Consider the following 24,679-nt stretch of genomic DNA (forward strand, 5'->3'; position numbering starts at 1 on the left):
AAGGTCACAGGGGTAGTTCCTGGAATTTGAACCCAATCTTCTGACTCCAAACGCAATATGCATTCCACTATATAACAGACTAGAATGAGAAGTTCCTGATTCCCATCCTAGAATTTTCCCATTATGAGTAGGGGTATCTACATTCTCTTTGTGTGTACCTATGTGTGTGTAAAGGTGTTAATTTTTGTCTTCAATTTTAAAATTCTGAAGATAAAGACACAAAAAAGAGTATTCCCACACACAATAGAATATGAACAGAGGATTATTTACATTCTAAAGATCTGTGGAGCTTTCTCATCAAGACCCAGTTAGTGCTTTCAAGAGAAACATCCTGCTTCTTCTCATACCCCTCCTCTCAAGTTAGGAGATTTCACTAAGAGAGAATGGCTCAGGATGGTTTCCATGGGACTTCTCCAAAAAGCTGACCTGAATAGGAATGTAGGTTAAAGATAGAGGACCCCCTAGAAGAAGCAATGTTTTCAGATTTGCTTATTCTAATCAGGATGGGATAGCCTTAAGAATAATAATCACTGTTATTTCAGGCCCGGCCTGACTCCAAGGCTAATGGTTATGTTGCTTCTTCAGAACCTGCCCGCAAGTTTTCAGTCAACCAGCTCCAGGCTGCGTTATGCATCTGAGTGATGGACCACAGCTGCATGGGAAGGGGAGCCATTTTTCTGGCTTTAAACTTACTTAAGACAGAAGGGAAAGATCACAAAGTGACCTCCTTCTGCCTCCTTTCAAACCAGAGGAAATGTCTAGGTGAGAATGCCAAAACTTCTGCATCTCATCGTCCACCCCATTCTAGGACTACCCTTGCAGACACCAGCAGGCCCTGGGAAGTAGAGCCAGATAGAGCGACTGTGGCATATATAGTTCTAGCAATCCTCTTCCTTGTGTGCTCCAATGGTAAGACCCTGCCCTGCCCACTCCACTTCGCTCCCCCCAAAACATCCCTGCCCTGCATCATTCCCCCTTCTAGGATAATAAATTCATGCCACTAAATATGCTATATGACCCCGTTTCCTTGATATAGAACCTGGAAAGCTTCATATTATTTAGCATGCATGGATGCATGTACATACATACCTATATAACCACATATCTATACACATGGGCAGCTAGGTGGCACAATAGAGTATGAGGCCTGGAGTCAGGAAGACCTGGGTTCAAATCTGACCTCAGATACTTATTATCTGTGTGATCCTGGGCAAGTCACTTAACTCTACTTGCCTCAGCTTCTTCACCTGTAAAATGAGCTGGGGAAGTAAATGACAAACCATTGCAGCAGCTTTGCCAAGAAAACTCCAAAGAGTCAGACACACAACTGAAAATGACTGAGCAACATCTATACACATACCATATATATATATATGTTCATATATATGTAATCCTATTATTTGATTAAATAGTGAACATAATATGTTGTTTGCAATTATTTCTGTAAAAGGCTTTAGGCCTTTGGTCAGGAGGAAAAAAAATATTCCAACTTCACACCTATGGGGAAAACATTGTACTGAATTCAACAAGCATTTATTAAGCCATCTACCATGGCCCAGACTGTGCTAGACTCCAGTGATACAAAGACAATCTCTGCCCTCAAGAAGTTTACCTTTTTTTTCTTTTTTAGGCAGCTGGGGGTAAGTGACTTGCCCAGGGTCACACAGCTAGTAAGTGTCAAGTGTTTGGTCTGAGGCCAGATTTGAACTCAGGTCCTCCTGTCTTCAGGGCTGGTGCTCTATCCACTGTGCCACCTAGCTGCCCCAAGAAGTTTACCTTCTGCTGGGGTAGAAGAGACACAATGGTTACACAGATTTGTAAACATAAACTATGTACAGGGTGTTTTCAGAAAAAGGGGAGTAACAGCTGGCTTGTGGGAGAATGACGATTGTATTTCTGGAGCTGGGAGGATAAGTTATCTGGTACCCCCACTTCAGTTTTCAAATGAGGAAAATGAGCCCCCCCAAAAAATTCAGTGACTTGCCCAAGGTGAGCAGATGGCAAGTGGCAGAGCCAGGATAAAACTCATGAATAACAATGCCAGGTTTAGCACTCCAAGCTCAATATTTCTCTTGCCATAATGTATTTTCCTCAACTAAGCTGAGTCCAGAAGGAAGCTAGGGATTCCAAGAGACAGTGATAAGGATGGAGAACATTTCACCTAGACATCTAGGTGGCATGGTGGATAGAGTGACCAGTAATAGTTAACAGTCTAAAACACAGATGGAATGGTAGGAAGATGAGAACTGAGAAAAGAACTTTGGATTTAGGAAATGGGAAATTTAGGGGTAGAGAAGTCAAAGGTACCCAGCACCAATGATCCTATCAAAAAACCTAAGCTAAGTGGAGTAGGGATTATTAGTTCCACTTAACACCTGAGGAGACTAAGGCCCAGAAAGAGAAAATGATTTATTTGAGAGGTCACAAAGCAAGTTAGTGGCCAAGCCAGGATTAGAGCTTCAGTCTCTTGCCTAGAAATAGCCCATTGCTCCTTCTCCTGTGCCATGCTATCCCCCTTCAGTTCTCTGTGTTTCCACAACTCAGCAGCAATGTGGCTAGCAATAAAATGCATGATCAACATTTCTCCTCAATGGTCCAATCAGGGGCCCAAGAAGATGATCGGTACAGTGGCCATGTTAGACATTAAACTGCCCTGTTCTGACCTCCAGGGGGGAGTGGCTTTCCTTGATGCACTTCATCCCAAAAGACTTCAATTAATCCAGACCTGCTGAAATGGGGCCCAAAGATGAGAACCAGAGATGGGGTGGGGGAGGGGTGTGGGGGACAAAAACAAAACACTGGGGATCCAGCAGTGAAATATTAATCCCTGATCAACTGAGCAGTGAATTTGTTGCAAAGTTCTCTTCTTCTCCATATAAAGAGGGGCTAAGAGAGAGCCTGAGATTTGGTGGTGTAAGCTACCTTTATTCTCCTCTGAGGGGCTTACTGTGAGAAAGCACCCACCAGTCCACTCATCCCCAAGATTCACAGGGTCACAGCATTTAGTTCCAAGGGACCTTGGAGTCCATTAGTCATACTACCTTCATTTTGTAGGTAAGAAAACTGATCCTACATAAGATTAAATGACTTGTCCAAGGTTACACAGGTAGAAAGCAGTAGCACCAGGATTCAAATCCAAGTATTTTGATTCTGAATCCAAAGCTCTTTCCTTTGCGCCAAAACTTCATTTCAAAGTGGCTTCTCAAGTAATGGGTAAGTTTTCAATGAATCGAGAGTTAGGACCATAGATTTAGAGCTAGGAGGGGCCTTGCAGGTCATCTAAGAAGATGAGTGACTTGTCCAAAGTCACACTAGCAGGGGACAGAGACATGATTTGAACTAGAGTCCTCTGACTCCCAATTGAGTGCACTTGTCACTGTCGTTGCTGCCTTGCACTATTAAAGTGATTAAGTAAGTATTATGGTCTCAGGACTGTGTAAGACCATGCTACAGAGAGACCCAATGGAAGAGAAAACAAGATTCCACAAGTCCAAAGTGCAGAGTAAATATCTGTAAAAGACATTGTCTGCCTGGACTGTGGTCATCGGGGAAGGCTTCAGGGAGGAGGTGGAATTTCAGCAAGGCTGCCTTCTGGTAGCTTTGGTTTTTGTTTTCATCCAGTGAACATCTTGCTCCAGAGGCCCCGGAGTGACCAGGTATCTCTCAAACTCCGTGCATACACAGAAGTAGTTCTTTCACCTATAGAAGGAGAATCAGACGAAATGATGGGTTAGCATAGTTACTGAGGTTAGAAAAGTTTACAAAGAAGGGTCCAAAGATCCTTTACTTACTTCCAGATAGAGGAACACCATGGCAGACACTGGGCTCACCCCTGAACAATTGCTGCATAGCACTAGACAGCCAGCGGGACCCACACTCACACCTGAAATGAACGTCTCCTTGGAATCTTGGGATCATAGATTTAGGACTAAAACGGACCTCACCAGGCATCTTGTTCAATCCCCTGATTTTACAGGTGAGACAGCTAAAGCCTAGGCAGGCCACATGACTTGTCCAAAGGCACACAGGTAAATAACTGTCAGAGGCCACATTAGGTCCCAGCTTCTTCTGACTTATGGGCCTGTGCTCTTTCCCCAAACTCCACCTCCTCTTCCTATGGGCTTAGCAGGAGTGACTAGAGTAAACTGTCTCACACTCACCTCCCTGAGGGTGAAAACCCCACTTTGTGCTTTCATCCTTCAAAGAATACAACTTTCCCCTGTGGGAACCCCCTTGGTGAAGGAAAGAAGTGATTGATCCCAAGATCATAAGACATAGATTTAGAGCGGGAAAGGACCTTAGAGATCATCTCACCCAACCTATTAATTTAATAAATAAGGAAACTGAGGCCCAGATAGGTTAAAGGGTTTCTCTTTACCTTTCTCTCCTTGAGATATATAATCTCCCCCCTCCCCACAGCTTGCCCAATTCAACATGACAAACTTATTTAAGAATTTATTATTATATAATAAATTAACTTATTAATTTATTAAGAATCTATTATGTATGGAACACTATGCAAAGAGGTACAGATAGTGTGAAGGGGAAAAAAACAAACATAGTCCCATCCTTACGAAAAACAAACAAAAACAACCTCTCACTTTTACAGAATGTAAGAACTAGGAAAGAATCTGGAAGCATATTTAATCCAAAGTCCTCCTTTTAGAAATGAGGAAACCAAGTCCCAGAGAAGAGAATTGGCTTGCCTAAGGTCCCATAGCTATTAACTAAGTCAGGACTGGAACCCAGGCCTGCTCAAACCTATTCCAGTACCTTACTTACTAAAATATCCCATCCCTCCAGTCTATGAAATACACTGTCCGTGGATTGGTAAATTGCTCAAAATAGCCACACAGGCTTCACCTTACCCCATGTAATTACCCCTGTAATACTTAGGAACTTGTAAGGTTATGAAGTAGGTAGATGGTATAATAAGGAAGAACATTGGATCTGGGGTCAGAAGCCTTACATTTGAATTTCTGTTTGACCCTTGCCTAGATTTCTCTAGGCCTCAGTTTCCTTATCTTCAATATGGGAGTGGGGTGGGGAAGGTGACTCTTCGACTTAAAGATGTGGCCCTAGGAACCTTTCCGACCCATGAAAAATGAAAATTAGGGACAAAGCTTTTGGATCTCTGTGCTTTAGCTCTGGCATGATGTCTGAGCAGCTGAAGAATTATCATTCATAAGATGCAGTTAACTTGAAATTGCTATTCTGCAATGATCATCCTCTTACCAGTTTCCTCCTTATCTGTGGGGGTCAGATTGCCCGAGTATGAGCAGGAGTCAGCTTGCCTCTTGTTACATTTCAGACAAGTCCCCTGAAAACCAAAGTGTTGCTGAGGTTATTAAAAAGAAGAGTCCTGGGAGGTAATAGTGCTGAGGGCGAGTTCTCTCACTTCTCTCTCACTCATTGAGCCGAGGGGCCCCTATTCATCACAGAACATTAATTCGCGGACAAAGGAATATGAGAAAGTGTCTCCTGCCGGTTGGAGGGAGCTTAGAGTCGAGCTCCAAGCAAGAACAATGGATGAAATCCAGGCCAGCAACTTGGGCATAAAGTGGCCCAAAGGTGAACCCAACTTCACAAACAAGTTTTTTTTTCTGGGAAAGAGAAAGGAGAATCATTTATGTAAAAATAAAAGTAGCAGCAGCTATGTTTATAACCAACCCCCAAAGGGTGCATGGCTTTTAGGATTGTCCTAAAGAATTATTATCTGGTCTCTCATAATAGGCAGATCATTTATAAGCAAAAATACAAACAAAAAACACCCCATAATTTATCACTATGCTAAAAGGTGGTTGTTGTTGGGTTTTTTTTCCTGCTAAGGTCAGAAACAAACTCAGACTACAAATTGTGTACTTCCTCTGTTTAGTTCTCCAATCCTTTAACACATTTCCCTAGCATTCATAAATGAATACCTTGAATAGAAAATTGCGATACTTTTTCTTACAAAAACGGCTTTCCCAATTTTGAATCAACAATTACAAGTTGCTGTTGAACACGAGTATGTTATTTCCCAAAATTGTATGTAATTGCCGCAGACAAGGTTGAAAAAACAGTTTTGAAGTTAGCTAAATGCAGATCATCTCTATAACCACTCAAATCATGCTATTTTATAATTCCTTTAAATTAAATATCTTTGATAGCAAATGTAAATTAGGGAACAATAAATTATAAGTTCTAGGCTGACCAATGACTGATTATATATATTATAATTAACTTGCTTCCTTCTCATGGCATTTATCTTAATAATCATCCTATAGCCATTAGCATATCTTAAAGGGTCTTTGTAAAAAATGTTTTGTTATTTGAAGTGCAGGCTTGACTTCTTACTGTGACGGTGGCAGAACAGAACCGAAAGAAAATGAAATTCGTTTTAGGAGAGGTTTTGAAGAAAGTCAGACAACTGGCCCAGACATTTAAATTATAATACTTATTTTTTATTAATGAAATGTTTTGTTAAAAATTTGGTGTTTAGAATGTCTACAACCAACCCAACTTTCTTAACATTTAAATGATTTAATTTCAATGAATATTTTAATGTAACATTTCAATCACTTCCTCTATTAATCCATCAAGATTCACTGTCCAGTCATTCTCATTGACTTTTCCTCTTGGTCATATTTACAGTATGCTCTACTCATCCGATTCTTTTTTTTTATATATAATTCTCTTTCATGAAGTTCTCTCAGATTTCTTTGTACTTCTCATACTTGTGGGGCCTAATATTTATTCTAGATAAAGTCTCAGGTGAGCACAATAGTTTCTTCCCTTTTGAAAACATTTAATATGAGAAGCAGGACTAGGTCCCTTCCCACTCTAAAATCCAGGGATTTAATGAAGCTATTCGAAATCCCCTTTCAAGATTTATAGCCCTTTCTACCTTTCTGTATCCTCAGGTTCAGAATCCTCTCCTTTGATCAGGAGCTGCCACGCTCCAAGTTCTCCAGAAGGAAGAAGTCCTGCCTTCTACTAGGAAGTTTCTCAAACATCGTCTACTAAATGATAACAAGGGGCATAGACCATTTATGGAGTTTAGGCCAAAACTATGGCAGCTAAAGAAAGTAAACTGAGTTCACTCTCACCTCACTTTTATTACGGTCAAAATTTGTATTTCCTTATCCCACAGTGAATGGGGGCTTCTATGGCTATAAATAAGGAGCAAATAACCCAGGCACTAGATGACTGTATGTATCTGAGACCCTGTTATCTGTGTCCTTCTTCCTCCTCCCCCCAACCCCCACTTTATTTATAGCTTTTTATATCTGCTAATGACACCGAAGAGTTCAGGGGTACAGACTGTCGAGAGCACAAATAAACCAGCTAAACACTCCCCACCACAGCCTTGTTTCTCAAATTTGACTGAAAGTCTTGGCAGATTTTTTCCCCCTCCTCCATGGGTTCAGAGCAGAAGTCTCAGGGGTGAGCGTTTAAGTCTTTTGATGCAGCTAGTAATCCCAACCCCGGCCATTAAAGCTGCCTCTTCTAACCGTCCCTTGATAATTGTTGGAAGGACTTAGACAAGTCCGACTATCCAAAGACATCGAGAAGGTCAAACCACAGCAGAAAGTGCTCTGATTTTATCCAGGAGATTGATGTTCAAATCACCTTTATTTCTATTTGGCAGCTGGGGTTATAAAATGCACTTGCAATCACCGATAACATGTTAGATCAGGCTACAAGTAGAGAAACACCATATTTTATACACCGTGTGCAGTTTTACCTAATACCACCATAAATCAGCCAGCAAAACAGGGGTGTTTTGTAAATTTTAATGGAAACTCAAGTGCTAAAAACCACAGGAGTCTGGGCTGGAGTCATCAAGCTTTGGATCTAGTTCAGGATCCTTGGACGCCTTTGCTACTTATATCCAAACTTCAGGGGGAGAGGAGAAAACTTTGGTAGTTTCCCGTTGGCCAGCCGAGAGCCAAGGGAAACTTGTAAGAACCTAATTTTTACCAGCAATATGGGTGTGAACAAGTCTGTTTGTGCATCAACATATATTTTTAGAATTCACATCTAATAAGCTTGCCACTTACTACCTATGAGATGTAAGGTGAGCTACTGCCCTTCTCCAGGAACTTCCTTTCCTTATATTCTACTTTCTCACCTCTGCATCTTGAATCCCTGATTTCCTTCAAAGATCCACTCATATATCACTGATCTATCCAGCTGCTATACACCCTACATTCCCTCCTCCCAAATTACCTTGTTGATTGATTATAAAATGGAAGGCATTGGACTCTCCCCCAAATCTATGATTTTAATGAGAAGGGAAAGGAAAAGCCAATCTAACAACCTCTTACAAAACAAGAATCAAACAAGTCTTTCTTGGATGAGTTTCTAGAGTTTGGTAGGCAGGGTTAGTCAGTAGAGCACTGTACCTAATATTCAAAAGACAGGACCCTGGACAAAAGGGCACAAATGATCAAATGACATTCACAAAGCACTTTGCAAACATTAAAATACTACCTAAGTGATAGCTACTAGTTATTAGTATTGATTATTAATTATTATTCTACTATTATCTAGTACCATTACTAGGTATAATATACTATCATATTATGTTAGATATTATAATGTATGATATTATTCTAATATCACTATAGTAAGGAGGTGGAAAGGACAGCAATTCTTCAAAGGATACTTTGAATAGAATCCTTTTAAAGGAGACATTAAGACTACACGTTACAACCCAATGAAGTAGGGAAAAGGGGACAGCAGCTTTCCGTCTGATTTGAGGTATTTGGTGAGCTACCTTTCCTGACCCATGAAACAAATCAAGGACTCTACAGTATAATTTACCAAGAAAAGAAAAAATGGTAATGAGTATTTTTTTATGGGAGGGGCAGAGGGAGTGGGGTTGGAATGAGAAAACAGGAAACATCATCCCATTTCCTAGCTGAGTACCACCTTTGCAGAATGTTCTGAGTGTTGGATTCCTCAAGGCTCATAATGCTAAAAGTCCATGATGCTAAAGGTCACCTTTGGGAAGAGCCTCGAAAAGCTGGTCTCTCACTGACCATCCAAGGCTCAGTGTTCATTGCTGGTAGGCATCACAGCTTCAGGCATGAGCTGAGCCTTCAATTCTACTGGAAGAAAATTGATTTGCTACCACAATGACTCCTGGGGAAGTGGAGGAAATACAGAAAGGCAGAGAGGCCTTGATTCCAACATGAAGATCAGATGGAGGAGGTAGGGGGAATATTATTCTCATAGAAAAAAAGAATTCAGCTAAAAAAAATACAAAAAAGGGGGCAAGATTTCTTCACTTTCTTTTCCTGCTATTCCATTCCCCCACATCTTTGAAGCTTCCCTCTCAATCAAGGCAGAGTTACTATTTTGAAGCTCTTCCCAACCCCCTACAAAAGCCAGAGAAGTTAGGAAACTTCCAAAGAAAAATCATGCCCTGGGTTTTGAGTTACTTAGATATCACACAGTCCCCTACCTTCTGCACTGAGCTGTCTGAGGGAGAAGGCAAAGTTTAATGTTGTCCCTTAGATTTTCCTTCCACCCCAAGATTGAATGATTTGATTTCACTACCACCCGAAGATCTTTATCCTTTCCAAACAAATGTGGGACTCATTCATATTTACTTATAATAATACAGCAAATGTTTTCTTTCCTAGAGCTCTTTAACAGGATGGGTCTCACAGAAGGGCCCTCGATGAATGATTCGGGTTTAAAGTTTAGGACAATGGAGATAACCCAGCCAAGGAAATTACAACGAGCTCATTGAGCATTTGCCAGAATTTAGGAACTGCTTGGAAGCAGGGACTCAACATGTATTCAGGCCAATTTCCCATTTTCCTTCCTAAAAAAAGAAAAAAAAGTGTGGCTTCCCCAATCTCCCTCCCTGCCTGAAGGAAAGGTTCCCTTTTAATGGCATTTTCTTTAATAAAATCATACCAACCTCAAACATGAACTGCCCCAAAATAACTAAATAAACCTGTTTGGAATTTAGATGGGGGTGGGGTGGGGATGGGGCAGGGAATGACATTTTAATAAATTCTTATCCCTAATCTGCAGCCCCAAGGGGTAATAGTAGGTGACTTGTGAATTTAGATAAGTAGCTCACTCCTTTACTCTTAACCAATGTCAGGGTGGTCAATTTGTAACACAGAAAAAGGAAAGAGTTGAAATCATATTCCTCTCACTAAAACTGCAGTGCTGAGTAAAGGTTAGAGAAAGAAAAAGAAACCAATATCTTCCATTCTCAAACATTTTCCTTCTTCATTTCTGGGTTGCTCTTCCTCTGAATGCCAAATTTGCAGAGGGATACCATCATATAATTGTACAGAGCTCCCCTCTCCCTCCCTGGCCTCCCTGGACCCCATGAAACTAGTCTCACCTCTGAGAGGTTGGGAAGTCTGTCACAAAAGGATGGGTCTGAAGATAAAACCTGCCCATCCATGCTTCTGAGAGGCGTTCATCTGAGTAGGTCCCAGGGGAGGCTCCCAGCCCAGAGCAGAGACATTCAGAGAAATTCTCATCCAAGTGGATAAGGTGGGTGGGTTCCAGCCAGGGAAGGCCTGGAGGAGAGCCCTGCAATTGACCTTGCTCCCCAGTGGTGCGCTTGGCTTCCAGGTGGCCAGTTTAGTCATTAACCTCAGGGAGGAGGAGGAAAGCAAGAACACCTGAGGCTTGAGAGAGACGCTGAGATTGTAAGCAAAGGCCCTGACCTTGACTGTGACCGGCAGTGAGGAGCTAACAGTCTGAGTAGGTTGTTAAAAGAGTGGGTGAGAGAGCCTTGATTCTGTATCCTCCAGGCGGCAGGCAGTGGGGAGGACAACTCAAGTAAGACTTTAAGATTTCCCTTGCAATCTGAGTCACTTCACATATCCCTCGGCAATGAAACCCCCTCAGCTCACAGTCAGCGTTGCACACCATCATTCCAATCATCACTGTCAAGGTCTCGGTCCACAGCAGTACAGTCTACTGGGGAGAAGAAAGGCTGAGAGCCAGGAGCCTCAGCTCCTAATTTGATTCCTGCTACAAACTAGCTCTATAGTCCTAGAGCTTAACTCTCTATATCTGATTTCCTCATCTGTAAAATGGGAGAGTAACATCAGTCCTACCTATATCATGAAGCTGTTGTGAAGATAAAATAAATGCGAGAGGGCCTGTTCTAAATTTTGGATCCTTAGAGACATTAAAAATGCTCTAGAGATGTTGGAGATGATTTTTATCATCAGCAGCAGTGACAGCAAACTATTACGAAGTATTTCTACACCTAACACCGTGGTGGGCCCTATATGCAAAAAGAAGGAACACATCCCCTGCCCTTTGGGAACTTCCATTTAAAGATGAAGCATAGTGTGGTGGGAAGAGAAATGAATGAGCCAGAGGCCTCAGTCCTAGTCCCTGTGCTGACATAAGAAGCGTGCTCTTTAGCATGTCACAATTTATCTGAACCTAAGTATTTTCATCTACAAAACTGAGTATATTACAATTGTGCTTTTTTCACTATGGTGGTGTTGTTAGGCTCAAAAAATGTGATTCTGGATGTCAGGTACTTTATAGTCGTAAAGAGCTATCTGAGGCAGACACCCGAATAACAAAACTGAAAGTTCCTACAAGGCAATAGGGCATTTGCCACACCCCTGACCTCATCTCACCCTTTCTATTTGCCTCTTTCTCAGTGTCTCTCTGTCTTTTTCTCTCCTTCTAACACTGGCCACCCCACCCTCTTTTTCTCTGCCATCTTTTCTGTCTGGGCCTCTGTCTGTTTCTCCTTCTCCTCTTCCCCCCCCCCCAATTAAACTTCTCTTCATATTTTCAGCCTACTGATTCCTGCCTCTACCTCACATTCATCAGCTTAGTCTGAATGCTCCATCTTCAGGCACCAGGAGCATCCATAGGAGACAAACACGTCATAACTCTGAACCAGGGTGGCAGGTAGGAGGCTGGGCAGGTTATTAGGACTAAGGGGGAAGAGAGGCCCCCGGACAGCGGCACTAAAAGCACGTGTGTACTCAGGTGTGTAGCCGGCCATGAAAAAGAAACATTGGCCACAGAGAATAAGTCTGAAAAAAAAATGAGAGCAGGCCCCTTAGAAACTAAGCCACACCTCCAAACAAAATTACAGTTTCTTAGCATGCTACAGGTATGATGTGGGGCAAGGCACTTTGTTCCACTGGGATCGGTTTGCTCATCTGTAAAATGAAGAGGTTTAACTCAACCTCAAAGGTCCCTTTCTATGCTAAATCTTGGATCCTTATTAATATGCAGATTTATGGATATATGTGTACATGTGTGCATGCATGCATACACAAATACATTATGTGTGCATTTCTAAATATACACATATACCCATATTTATAGGTTTAGATACACATGTACATGCAAATATAAATATCGATATTCACACACATGCATACATGTACACGAATACATGTATGCATATATAATTACAAATGTACATATACACACATGTATGCACACACATATACATACGCATTCACGTACACATACGCATACATATACATAGGGTTGGGAAGGCTCCCTGCTGGACTGAAGGAGCCCTGTAGGTGTTCTTAATGGCCTCATACTGGTCTTGGAGGAGGAATTGAGAAGCAGAGGGCAAAAAGGGAGAGCCAATCCCGAGCACAAAACCCTTAGGCCTGCCATGAGACTTTGTTGCCCACAGTAGGTACTTAAGGAAAGATGGGAGGGAGGGAAAAGATGGTCCTGACCAAGGAGGATGGAAAGAACTGGGGCCTTCGATGATTTCTAGAGATGAGGCTGAGTTGATCTAGGCTGATGTTTTCCAATGCCAAACAGAAAAGGAGTACCGTTTGGGGATCTCAGACCACATCCCACAAGCTTCAGAAGGAGACAACTTGACTCCACAACTGTTTATTTCTCAGCCATAAACAGGAAGGCAATAAAAAGGGCCCTTTGGAGAGACTCTTCCAAGCCTTACTTGATGGGAGGCAAGCAGTGTGGTGTAGTAGAAGTTTTCCTGGAACTAGACAGTGAGGAGAGCTGCACTCAAGTCCTCACTCTGATGCTTGTTGGCCTAGGAACTGGAGCCATCACTTCTTCAACTCCCCGAGCTTCAGTTTCCTCATTTGTATAATGGGGATAAAACAACTTGTCCTATTGGTCTCACAGAAGTGCAGTGAAGAAAGCAAGCATTTTGTAAACCTTGAAGAGCTGTTGAAATAAATTGATCTATGATGCTGCCAGTCAGTGACTTCCCCAACCTTTCCAGGTTCCCCCATCTTGGCTTTCTTCTTGCTAATAGACAAGTCTTCCTCACAGGAAAGCAAGGTGAAGGATCTACCTCCCTACCCCAGCACCTCCCCTACCACTTGCCCACCAATGCCATTTTGTTTCTTTTAATCCAGTCACTGGACAAGGGAGTTAGTCTCACAGTCAGAAAGGCCTGGGTTCCCACCTCTAAGGTGTGACCCTGAGCCCCTTCAGTGCTTCAGAGAACTAGGTAATACTATAAATTGCATTGTGGCTGTTGATTTGCATTGGCAGAAGGAGTTTCCTTACCAGGAGGACTCTGTATCACTGAAATCACAGCTACAAACAAACAAACAACAAAAAGTTCTAGACAATGTGCTGTGTCCTAGGGATGGAGATGGAAAGACAAAAATGTAATCATCCCAAGCCTCAAGCAGTGAAAATTCCATTGGAGGACAGGGGTGGGAGTAGGGAGTCAATGGTAAGAGCACTAATAATTGAGAGGATCAGGAAAGGATTATTCTTCATATTAGAGGCATGAATAGGTTAAACAACAAAAACAAAAGTATTGTCCAGAAAGACTAAGTTAAAATGTACATTTGTCCCTTCCACATCAAAGAGGCTGGGGGGCTGTGCTCCCACAATCTGGAAAATCCATTTCAAGTTTTTTGGACCACCTTGTGTACCAGAGAAAAAGTCTGAATTTGTATAGTATTAAAAGATAAAATATGTGGCTATTATACAACACTATGCATATATTTTATGCATTTCCAAGTTTCTAAATTTTTTCTGTAGCTTCTGCAAAACTCCCCCAAAATTCCCATTTAACTTCTCATGTTAACCGGCAATATATTGAAACTGAGATAGGGAAAGTCATGATGTGGAAGGGCTAACTGTATATACATTACTATGGAGTCACAAGTATGTGAGAATTAGACCAGCAAGAGTCAGAAAAACTTAGCACTTAATATCCATGTGAACTGGGGTGACACTATATTTTTCTTCATCTTAGTTTCTTCTGATGTATAATGTGAATCAAAGCACTCTTACCTCATACTCTTATTGTGAAGATCAAGCAGGATAAATGTATGAGAAACTATATTGTAACCTTCAAGTGATAGACACTTAAAAGAGATGATTAATGTGGTGGTGGTTATTATTACCTTAAGAGCAGCTCACAGAATCCTCTCTCATTAGAACAGCAGAGTAACTATCTGTCCCTTTGGGACTTTAAGATATGAAGTTAAATTTCCTAAAATCACAAAACTAGCCCTAGAAAGGACTGTAGAGCCCATCAAATCCAACATCCTTCTTTCATAGTTGAGGAAATAAAAGCCCTTGGAGGTTTAGTAATATGTCACTGGTCATAATAGGTAATAAGCTTCAGGGTAGGATTTGAAATTTTATTCCTTTTATTCCGGGGGACAGGGCTCTTTCCACTGTACCATATCCCTCAGTAGTACATGGGGAGCATGATGAAGACCGAGTTATTCGGATGAGGCAAGTGGCTTCGGGGTCAATTTCATGAGATGAAGTTCTATGAATGGTGACCTCAAAGGAATGGTAGCTACCTCCAGGATTATCTTGGCTCCTAAAATAATACGTCACAAAATGTTAAAACCAGAAAGTCAGAAATCACCTGGTCCAAGTCCCTGATTTTACAGGAGAAGAAAGTGAGTCCTAGAGAGGTATAATGACTTGCCACAGGCCATAAAAGGTAGTATGTTAATTAGTGGGTGAGCCTTAAGAAGAGGCCCAATCTCCAGAATACCACTACGTTTGCTTAGTCTGGGAGAGCACAGGACGTAGAAAGAGAAGAAGCTCTGAAGTGGCAGGATCTGGGTTCAAATTTCACCTCTCTTGCTTACCTCCCATGTGACCTTGAACAAGATGCTTAACCTCTTTGGACTTTAGTTCTTCATCTGTAAAATGAGGGGGTTGGATTAAATGTCCATTAAGGTACTTTCTGGCTCTTAATCTTTGATTGCGCAACCACATTGCCTCTCTAGCGATTAAATACAGTACCACTATGTTCTAACAAACACAACACCTACACAACTGATTGGAAATTGGAGGGAAAAAAAATCAATGAATCACCAAATTGCAATAATAATAGCTAACCTTTACATATGTGCCAGACATGGTGCCAAGCACTTTATAATCATGATCTTATTTGATTTTCATAACAACCCCGTGAGGTAAGTGCTATTATTATCTCCATTTTACAGATGAAGAAACTGAGATGGAGCGGCTTATCCAGAGTCATACAGCCAGGAAGTATCTGAGGCCAGATCTCTCCCTAGATCCCTACGGAGATCCCTAGGGACCCATTGCTGTATCCACCGAGCCACCTTTTATTGCTGTAGAATATACTTTTCAGTATGTTGGATGATTTTTTTAAAATTAATTCAACTGAATTGACCAGTCATTTGAATGTCACCTAGACCCAACCTCACAGAAGGAATGTGACCACAGATGTGAAATGAATGACCCAACAACACTCATAACTGGAGAGTTAGTTTAATGGCTACCACGGTGAAAAGACCACGGGACTAGGTGTCAAGGAATCTGGGCTTAATTCCTCAGATCTCAGCTGCGTCTCCTCTCTGTGCTTTCTTCATTCCCTCATCTTTTTGAAATGAGGATAATAGCCCTCAAATGGCCTGCATTGCAACAGTGGTGTAAGGAAGCCCTTCATAAACCTTGAAGCCCTCTATGAGCAACAGATATTATCATTTGGAATCAAAGGAATTATTTTTTAAAAGGGAGGGCAAGACCTCTTTCACTTACTGCCTCTCTGACCCTGGGCAAAAGACTCCCTTTTCTGGTCCTCAGTTTACTTCTCTGTCTAATGAAAAACTTGGGCTGGTTGATCTTTAAGATCTTTCATCATCATCCTCACCATTATCATCACCATCATAGCTAGCATTTATATAGTGCTTTAAGGTCTGCAAAGCACTTTACAAGTTATTATCTCATCTGATCCTCACGACAAGTATGAAAGGCAGTGATATTATGATCCCCATTTTACAGATGAGGAAACTAAGGCAAAGGTTGTGTTGTAGTTGTTGTTCAGTTATTTTTCAGCCATGTCCAACTCTTCCTGACCCCACTTGGGGTTTCCTTGGCAAAAATACTGGGGTGGCTTGCCATTTCCTTCTCCAGCTCATTTTACAGATGAGGAAACTGAGGCAGAGTTAAGTGATTTGTCCAGGGTCACACAGCTAGTAAGTGTCTGAAGCCAGATTTGAACCCAGATCTTCTTAGGTCCAGTGCTCTACCCACTGAGCCACCCAGGCATCTCTAACTTTAAAATCCCATTATACCGTAAGAGAGACTCCATACCTTGCAAACTAAAGCACTTTACTGGATAGTCAGCTGGACTAAGTCAACCTGGCACTTGACCTTGGCTGTGGCACTAACTCCTCCTAGATCATCAGTCTTTCCAACTGCAACATGGGCATAAATTTACCTCTTCCTTGTTGTGACCCTAGGAGGAGTAAAAGCACAGAAGAGAAAGTGTTTGGAGGGCCTAAGAGGAAAGGTGAGCGAAATCTTAGTCAAATGCAAGTGGTCAAAAAATGTGTTTTGCTCCCCTTTAGAACCTTAAAGTGAGATGAGTGATTATTTGAGGGTTTTCTCCCTAACAAGTGAGTTTCCTCTATGGTTCAATATGCAATTAGATCTTGCCACTGACATCCAGGGACACCCTGCCCTCTCTCCCTGAGGGCAGGTGATGACAGTGATGTTTCATGACACCATAGAATTAGCATCGGGTACAACTATTCATGTTGCCTTTGGAAGCATGTTGTGTGGAGATGACAGGTTCTTATGAAAGTTTAAAGAAGGAACAAAAATCCTTTGACTTGATTGAGCCCTTAAAGATGTGTCTTTTCTTCTCCTCTCCTATTTTGTAACAGAAACATGTCAGCACCATGGAAAAGACCATCTTTGTATGTGTAGCTCACACTCCATTCTTCTCCATGAAGTTTGGCTCTGGACTTAGGAATTATGCCCCCAAATTTAGCACTGGGCCATCTGTTTCAATGTGAATTTCTTGTCTTCTTCACTAGATTGAAAACTCCCTTAAGGCAGGGACCATTTTACTGCTTTTTATTTGTCTGCAAAATATAGCTTTATTTAGTGCAGAACACACAGAGGTACTCAATGAGACAGCTTCACCTAGCTTGACTTTAACTCCTAAGAGCTTCTGCCAAAGACCTTGCTTATGTATTCAAAGGAATGGCACATTACAGTGGAAAGACAATGGATTTAGGACCTGGATTTGAATCTCTGCCACTTACTAGTTTAATGACCTGGGACGATCACTTTTGCTCTCTAGTCCTCAGTTTCTTTGCTTGTAAAATAGTGATAATAATACTTATGCCATCTATTATATAAACAAATTACAAGGAGAAAATGAAAAATTATTGGAAAAAAGTTTGAAAATGGCACTATACATGTAAGTTATTATTATTGTTGTTGTTAATATGGACTAGAGAGCTAGAGGGTGCCTTAGTACCTTTAAAAACGTTAAAACACAATAAATGCCAGTTATTATTATCATCATCGTTGTTGTTGTTATGGACTGGAGACTTGGAAGGTACCTTAGTGAACAACGAGTCCAGCTCCAAACATGATCCCCCCTTCCTCAGACATTCTCTACTCCTCACACAGGTGAGAACACTCACAAACCTTATTTTGAGTTTTTAATACTGACAAATTTTATTATTAACTGGCATGAGGCACAGACAATGTCATGATGGGTGGATGATAACTTATCTAAGTGAATCAGACCCAGGCAATGATAAGAGTACTGGCCTAAGGAACAGGAGACCTGGCTTAGCAAAATCTCAGACATAAAACTGCTGCTCAACCTTGGCCAAATTCCTCCCCCTCTCTGGGCCTCAGTTTCCCAGTTTCACAGAATCATAACTGTAGAGTTGGAAGGGATCTTAGAAGTCACTTAGTCTCACCCTCTCATTTGACAGATAGGGTGACTTGGACCTAGAGAGGGCAAGTGATTTTCCCAAGGTCACACAGTTTCTAACTAGCAGGATATAGATCCAAACCTAGGTCTTCCGATTCCAGATCCAGCACTCTTCCCCCTGCACCAAACTGCCTAGAAGATCTCTACATCCCTTTTCATCCCTGACAATTTTCTAGTCCAGTTCTCCAGATGTCTTCCTCACTTTATTTGAAATCTCCTGGGTGGGTATTTGGATGTGGGGGTGGGAGGAGGAGAAGGAGGGTAACAGATCAGTAGGGCTTTTGCATCATTTCCAACAGTTAGAGAGTTGGAGAGGTAAATATCCAATGACAGGGGGAAAAGGAGGATGGATAAAATATCCAAGATGTCTTCCTTCACTCTCATATGTAGTATGGAAGTTAATAAGAAGGTATGGTCCTGGGATCCTTGTAGTTACTTGAAAACACAGAGAGTAATAATACTAACTTGCATTGTCACAGTGCCTTCTGGTTTGATGAAGCTTTCTTCACCCAACTTCTATTATCCCCATTTTACAGTAAAAGACACCGAAGCTAAGAAAGGTCAAGTGACTTGCCTAGAAAAAAATACAACTAATAAATATGCAAATCAGGACTCAAACTGAGGACTTCTGATTCTGAGATGAACACTCAAAAAAAATTACAGGATGCAGTATGGAGGCATGTATTGTTTTGATTTTTTTTTCTCTAAATGTTGACCTTATTGTCAGCCTCTGCTCTTTTCTTTCCCTAGGACTGGAGGCCAATGTCTATGTGAATTAATTTATAATGTACAGTAAGCCATGTTGTTTCCTTAACTGTTCTGCCCCCGAGGTACCCACGATGGAGGGTCTTTGAGCATGATATAGAAGGCACAATGGATTTGAGGTGGAGTTGGATTGTCCCTGTTCAGTCATTTTTTAGTGATATCCAACTCTTTGTGACCCTGTTTGGGGTCTAGATATCCTCCAAGACCCTGTCCAGCTTTGAATCTGTGATCTCTCAAGGAATCTACACTATATTAAGGGACTCAAATCCCGCCTCCCCCGACAACAAGCTGGGACATCGGTCAATTCTCTGAACTTTTCCGAGCCTCAGTTTCTTCTGTAGAATGTGGAGGTGGAACTTCAACTGTGTCTAAGATTACTTCATCTCTAAATTCTCTAACAAACCCCCTAGGTTTAGTTAAGTCCCTTCCCACTTTCACATTCCTGAATTCTCATTATTACTAGAAAGAGTTAATGTTCCATAGTCAGTCTCCACCAGGGACTATGGTACAATAATTTAATCTGTGAAGTTGATCAGGGCAACCAAAGTGAGAAACGAATGGGGGCATGGGTGGGGAACGGGGGTGGGAGAAATACAAAGTCTGATGTCTTAATTTGAAAGTATTTCTCCAAACTGAACCCCCCACCCACCTTTGCCTGCAGTTAATATCTACCGAGGCTCACAGGCTGAGGCCAGAGGGAGAGGGGTGCTTTTGAGAAGAACAGAGGAGCTGGCTAGAACTGGGCAGCTCCTGGCCTGCTGTCTGGAATGAGCTCTGATAACAGCCCCCCAAAGAAACAGGATTTCTTTCTCCCACACAGGGTATGAGTCCCTAGCATGCAGACCAACAGCTCTAACCTTCTCTTGTCTTGTTTCAGCCCCAGAAGCATGTTCCCCACCCCCCTTTCGGCTGCTGTCACAATGACTTAGTTCTGCCCCATGGTCACTTTATTATTTGATCCTGTGGGATTTGGGATATTAAATTGCTGATCAGGGCAAACTTTACATGATCTGCCCTGGAACAGATTTCCCCTGCAAATGTGTGTGTGTGTATCTATATATCTCCATTCCTCTGTTGCTTTGACTCTGGGCTTTGTTTATCTCTCTGCATTTTTAAGGTAACCAGATTTTCAGTTTCAGTTTTGTTCTTCCTAGAGGAATCCACAACCCCCGTTAACATTTGAGTGAGCATTTTCTGGGCACTCTAATAAATTGCAACCTCAGACTTAATGGTTGCTTTTGCTTCAGGCCAGTGATTAAACATTTTAATAGTGTAGCAAACTTATCAACAGACTTTTTTTAAACCATGAAAAGATTTTATCCTCCTGGCTTATGACTTAGAGCATTTTATAAGTGGGGTCAAGAACTTATCGCAGACTCTGAGGCAGCATAGTACAGTGGAAGAAGCATAGGATTGAGGGTCCGAGGACCTGGATTTAAATTTTCCATTTACCACTTCTGTCTTTGTGTGACATTGGACAAGGCATTTCTCTCTGAGTCTCTGTTTCCTTATCTGTAAAATGGGAAGCCAGATGTCACAATGAATAGAGTGCCAGACCTGAAATCAGGAAGATTCCTTTTCCTCAGTTCAAATCCAGTGTCAGACACTTATTAGCTGTGTAACCCTGGACGAGTCACTTAACCCTCTTTGCCTCAGTTTCTTCATCTGTCAAATGAGCTGGAGAAAGAAATGGCAAACCACTCCAGTATCTTTGCTGAGAAAACCCAAATGGGGTCACGAAGAGTTGGACACAACTGAAAAACAAGTGAATAATAAAATGGGGGGGGAAGGGAAGTCTAGGTATCAGGAAGACCAGAGTTCAAAACTAGCCTCAGACTGAATACTTGACACTTAACTAGCTGTGTGACCCTGGGCATGTCACTTAACCCCAATTGCCTTAAAAAACAAACAAACAAACAAATACTCATAATATATTTCTATATTTCATCCTACTTTGGAAGCCTGAAGATATCATGGTATCCCTGCTATACCCAAACTGGTCAATAGTACCAAAGTGCTCAAGAGGCTTTTAATCCAGATAGCAAACATATCCATATCATAACTTCAATGAGATTTGGTCATCTTACAAACTCTTTGCATCTCACATACACTATTGAAAATAAACCTACCCTGAAGGCATAATCGTTTTAAATATTATTAAGACTAATGTTATAATTTAACTAGCTCCAGGGATGGGCCAACTAAAGATACCAGGTAGTGATGGGAAACGAGAGAGCTCCAGATTATCCTCCGTGAAAATCATTTTCTGCAATGATCAGCTCTAATATGTCATTTAGATGCTTATTTAAGACTTATAATATTGAACAAATATTGATGCATTCAAGAGGACTGAAACATCAATGCAGCGATTAACCAAGAGCCAACAGCAGCAATTCTGCACTAATGCAGGCAAATTCTGGACTTTGGTCCAACATCCAGGCAATGATTGCATGGGAAAGAGAAGAAAAGGAAAATTAGGGAGTATGATATTCTCTTACCCAGCAGTTCTCAAATGTTTTAGTCTCAGGAAGCCTTTACACTCTTAAAAATTATGGAGGATTACAAAAAGCTTTTGTTATGTGGATTTTATCTATTGATATTTACCATATTAGAAGTTAAAACTGATACATTTTAAAATATTTGTTCATTTAAAATTGTAATAATAAACCCATTGTGTGTTACTATAAACAACATTTCACGAAAATATCTATATTTTCCAAAGCCAAAAAAAATTAATGAGAAGAGTGGCATCATTTTACATATTTTTGCAAATGTCTTTAATGTCTCTTTAATCTCTTAATGGAAAACAGCTGGATTCTCGTATCTGTTTCTGCATTCAATCTGTTATGATGTTGTTCTGGTTGCAGTAGATGAAGAAAATTCAGCCTCATACAGATGTGCAGATGAAAAAAGTAGTATTTTGAAGAGCAAATGACATCTTACAACTACTAAGAAAATGGTTTGACCTCCGCAATCCCCTAAAAGAGTCTTGGGGAACCCCGAGAGTCTGCAGACAACACTGAGAACAATTGCTCTTATCTATACCCAGAAGTTGGTTTGAGTACCCCCTTAACAAATATTTATTATTTGAACCTGTTTGTGGTGAGTCCTCTGCCAAGTGTTGAGAGAGATACAAAGATGAGGCACAATTCTTATCCTCAAATTGCTTATAATCTAGGAAAGAATTTATTGATTTTGGAAGAGGAATATCTCCTTACCAATGCAGAGTAATACTGCTCTTCAGCTTTTATCTTAGATGTCTGGGTAAAGGGAAATAAAACATGAAAATAACAATTCACCTTTCTACAGCACTGTAACATTTACAAAACACTTTTTTCCCTTTACCATACCCCTGAGATGTAGGTAGTTCAAATATTATCATCCCCATTTTACAGCTGTAGCAAATGATTCTTAAAACATCCCTGTAGGATAGCTACTATTATTATCTCCATTTTAACAGTAAGAAACTGAGGGAGAGAAGTTAAATGACTTGCCTAGGGACTCATCAGCTAGCAAGTATTGGAGGCAGGATTTGAACTCCTGTCTTCCTGACTCCAAGCCTAGCCCTCTAACTCCCACACCACTTACTTGCTAATCAAAAGGGTATGAAAATACAGAAAAGTAATATTTTTAGGAATATTGAAGGCTGAGTTCACAAAGGAAGAGGCATTTGAGCTTGGGCTTGAAAGATAGAGAAGATTTCTTTTTTTTAATTTTTATTTATTTTTAATTTTTTAATATAAATTTATTTATTTTTAGTTTTCAACATTCACTTTCACAAGTTTTTGAGTTCCAAATTTTCACCCCATATTCCCCCTCCCCACCCAAGATAGCATGCATTCTGAATATCCCTTCCCCTAGTCTGTCCTCTCTTCTATCTCTCCCCCCCTTCTCTTATCCCCTTCCCCTTCTATTTTCCTGTAGGGCAGGATAGACTTCTGTACCCCATTTCCTGTATTTCTTATTTCCCAGTAGCATGTGAAAACAATTTTTTTAAACATATGTTTTTAAAACTTTAGGTTTCAAATTTTCTCTCTTCCTCCCTCCCCACCCACCCTCATTGAAAAGGCAAGCAACTCAATATAGGTTGTACATGTGCAGTTATGCAAAACACTTCCATAGTAGACATGTTGTGAAAAACTAACTCTATTTCCCTTAATCCTATCCTGCCCTCCCATTTATTCTATTCTTTCTTTTGACCCTGTCCCTCCTCAGAAGTATTTACTTCTGATTACCCCTTTCCCAATCTGCCTTCCTCTCTATCATCCCCCTGCTCTCTTGTCCCCTTCTCCCCCTATTTTCCTGTAGGGTAAGACAGATTTCCATACCCAATTGAATGTGTATGTTATTCCCTCCTTAAGCCAAATCCTATGAGAATAAGATTCACTCATTCCCTCTCACCTTCCCTGTTTCCCCTCCACTGTAAGAGACTTTTTTCTGTTTTTTTTTTGTGAGATAATTTACCCCATTCTACCTCTCCCTTTCTTCTTCTCTGAGTATAATCCTCTCTCATCCCTTAATTTTATTCTCCAGATATGACCCCTTAATCTTCAACTCACCCTGTGCCCTCTATCTATCTATCTATCTATACATACATATAATTTTTTTCCTCCAACTACCCTAATACTGACAAAGGTCTCATGAGTTATAAATATCATCTTTCCATGCAGGAATGTAAACAGTTCAATCTTAATAAGTCTCTTATGATTTCTCTTTCCTGTTTACCTCTTCATGTTCCACTTGAGTCCTGTATTTGAAAGTCAAATTTTCTATTCAGCTCTGGTCTTTTCATCAGGAATGCTTGAAAGTCCTCTATTTCACTGAATGACCATTTTTTCCCCTGAAGGATTATACTCAGTTTTGCTGGGTAGGTGATTCTTGGTTGTAATCCTATCTCCTTTGCCCTCCTGAATATTATATTCCATGCCCTGTGGTCCTTTAATGTAGAAGCTGCTAAATCTTGTGTTATCCTGATTGTGTTTCCACAGTACTTGAATTGTTTCCTTCTGGCAGCTTGTAATATTTTCTCCTTGACCTGGGAACTCTGGAATTTGGCTACAATATTCCTAGGAGTTTTCCTTTGGGGATCTCTTTCAGGAGGAGATCTGTGGATTCTTTCAATTTCTATTTTGCCCTCTGGTTCTAATATCAGGGCAGTTTTCCTTGATAATTTCTTGAAAGATGATGTCTAGGCTCTTTTTTTGATCATGGCTTTCAGATAGTCCAATAATTTTTAAATTCTCTCTCCTGGATCTATTTTCCAGGTCAGTTGTTTTTCCAATGAGATATTTCACATTGTTTTCTAATTTTTCATTCTTTTGGATTTGTTTTACAGTGTCTTGATTTCTCATAAAGTCACTATCTTCCAATTGCTCTATTCTAATTTTTAAGGAAGTATTTTCTTCAGTAATCTTTTGGACTTCCTTTTCCATTTGGCCAATTTTTCTTTTTAGGGCATTTTTCTCCTCATTGGCTTTTTGGACCTCTTTTGCCATTTGGGTTAGCTATTTTTTAAGGTGTTATTTTCTTCAGTATTTTTTGGGTCTCCTTTAGCAAGCTGTTGACTTGTTTTTCATGATTTTCTTGCATCACACTCATTTCTCTTCCCAGTTTTTCCTCTACTTCCCTTACTTGCTTCTCAAAATCCCTTTTGAGCTCTTCCAAGGCCTGGGACTGATTCATATTTTTCTTGGAGGCTTTGGATGTAGGAGCTTTGACTTTGTT

At 40.8% G+C, this 24,679-nt stretch overlaps 1 long non-coding RNA gene across 1 annotated transcript; it reads right to left on the reverse strand.

Annotated features, from left to right (window-relative positions):
* Window positions 1-2,389: 2,389 nt before the first annotated feature.
* On the reverse strand, window positions 2,390-10,577 carry LOC144455630 (uncharacterized). Its single transcript, XR_013484349.1, has 3 exons — window positions 10,355-10,577; window positions 5,236-5,320; window positions 2,390-3,699 (listed from the first exon to the last, which is right to left on the reverse strand). It is a non-coding gene; the product is annotated as an uncharacterized LOC144455630 (long non-coding RNA).
* Between the last annotated feature and the right edge of the window lie 14,102 nt (window positions 10,578-24,679).

The sequence above is a fragment of the Phascolarctos cinereus genome, unplaced genomic scaffold, assembly GCF_003287225.1.
Source record: "Phascolarctos cinereus isolate Bilbo 61053 unplaced genomic scaffold, phaCin_HiC Scaffold_2;HRSCAF=192, whole genome shotgun sequence".
Classification (NCBI taxonomy): Eukaryota; Metazoa; Chordata; class Mammalia; order Diprotodontia; family Phascolarctidae; genus Phascolarctos; species Phascolarctos cinereus.